Genomic DNA, 2,296 nt, shown 5'->3' with positions numbered 1-2,296 from the left:
TGTTGACCTTGGAGATGAGGTATCCTCCCCGAATTACGCTAAGGTACGTTGGTTTGTTGTGATTTGGTTTAGTTGATATGATATGCCTTGTAGGAAGAATATCAAAGATGACTAGCAAGATGGTAGACTGCAGTTCCCAAGACTCTCTCTATGGATCAGATGAGCAATGAGGTGTTGGCAACTCTTCTGACTTGGAAGATGCATTGAGAAGTTTAAAGGAAAAAATAAGGATTTGTAAGGTAGAAAATGATAGAATCATGTAGGCACAAGAGAAAAAAGAAAAGGTAAATGCAGCGATCCTTTAGAGTTTGTCGGAATTGCAGTGACAAGGACCACTTCGAATCAACCATGAGTAGGTAGACATAATTAATGGAGCATATGGAAATAGGTCTCATGATGAGTACAGGTCAGATAAAGATGACACGATTAGAGACGGAAGGTCCTTGGATACTCCATATAGGAAAGGCGAGAGACATAAGTACTATTCTAGTTTTGGTTTGGATTGGAATTATGATCGTCATTGTTATCATCCTTACAGGAGGAGTGACAAGGGATATTTTTCAGATCAGTTTAAGAAAGAGAAACCACCTACATTCGATGTAGAGGTGAATAAATCACAGGGTATAGAGGCATGGTTTCTTGGTATGAGGAAGTTCTTCATATTGTGTGACTATTCAGAGAACATAAAAGCAAGGATATCCAATTTCAGTCTTAATGGGAAAGAAGATATCTAGTGGGAGGATGTGACGAATGTTAAAGGTATTCAAGAGGACAACTTGACTTGGAATGAGTTTGAGAGGTTCTTAAAGAAGAAGTATATGTCGAAAAGGTAATATGAGGATAGAGCTAAGGAATTTTATGAGTTGTAGATGGGTTCCATGATATATGATGAGTACACTAGTAGTTTCTTAGAATTGTTGCAATATGTGCCTTACCTCAAGGAGGAGAAGGCCAATGTTCAGAGATTCATCACTGGACTGCCAGTAGCATATGTAGATCAAATTGAGTTCCATGAACCTAGATCATTATGGGAGGCCATCTGAAAGATGAAACATTGTTATGAGCAGTCGAAGTGCAAAGTTGAGCCTAACATGACTTGAAAAGAAATGAGAAATTTAAAGGAAAATGGATGCCAAATCAGGGAAGAACTCAAGATGTAGGTGACAAAGAAAATGTGATCCCTTAAAAAAGTTCAATACAGTTGAGAAGGGACAAGGAGAGAAGCATATTAGGGGTAATGGTAGAGCACCGTTATAGTGTTGAATATGTGGCAAGGATCATCGTAAGATGGATTGTTCACAGTATCAGGTTGGTAGAACTCATATATCAGGTGTGGACAATAGGAAATTGGATCATAAGGCATTTATCATTAAGATGGACAATAAGCTTTGGGGTCAAGTTGTTTCTATTTTTATTGATCCTGGATCTAATTATAGTTATATTAATCCTAACTTGGTGGATAAGTGTGGTTTGAGAAAAGAAGTGTATGCAGAATCCTTGTTGGTATAGTTGGCTACAGGTACAAAGAAGAGAGTTCACCATTGGGTAAGAGCTTATGCATTTGGGTTAAATGGTATGCCTACAACATCACATTTAAATGTACTCCCATTGGGATCATATAACATGATTTTGGGTATGGATTGGTTGTACCTTCACAGGACCAAAGTGGATTTCTTCGACAAGGCCATTGACTGCGTGGATGATAATGGAGAAAAGAGAATTTTGCAGGGAAATAAGAAGCTTACATCAGTGAGGATTGTTACTGCTCTGCAGTCTAAGCATAGTTGTAGAAAAAAAATTGTGATGTTTGTAGTGCATATATCTAGTGACAAGGGTAAAGATGTTGAGGATGCCAAAATCTTCAAGAGGTGTCGTATATTATAACAATATTAGGATGTGTTTCTAGTAGAGATTCTAGAATTACCTCCTCACAGAGAAGTAGATTTCTCATAGTTGGGAATTTTTGTCATAACATTCCTTAGATTTATGTAAGTGTGGACAACAGGAAGGAAGATCATCGAGCATCTATCATTGAGATGGATGATAAGCTTTGTGATCAATTTGTTTCTATTTTGATTGATCCTGGATCTAAGTATAGTTATATTAATAATCACTTGGTGGATAAGTGTGGTTTGAGGAAAGAAGTGCATGCAAAATCTTGGTTGTACAGTTGGCTATAGGTACAAAGAAGAGATTTCACCATTGGGTAAGAGCTTGTGCATTTGGGTTAAATGGTATGCCTACAACAACACATTTGAATGTACTTCCATTAGGGTCGTATAGCATGCTTTTGGGT

This window comes from Pinus tabuliformis, chromosome X (assembly GCF_031772625.1).
Source record: "Pinus tabuliformis cultivar Carrire ecotype Pingquan chromosome X, CPIR1, whole genome shotgun sequence".
NCBI classification, from domain to species: domain Eukaryota; kingdom Viridiplantae; phylum Streptophyta; class Pinopsida; order Pinales; family Pinaceae; genus Pinus; species Pinus tabuliformis.
The sequence above is the reverse complement of the archived record's forward strand: the minus strand, read 5'-3'. Positions refer to the sequence as shown.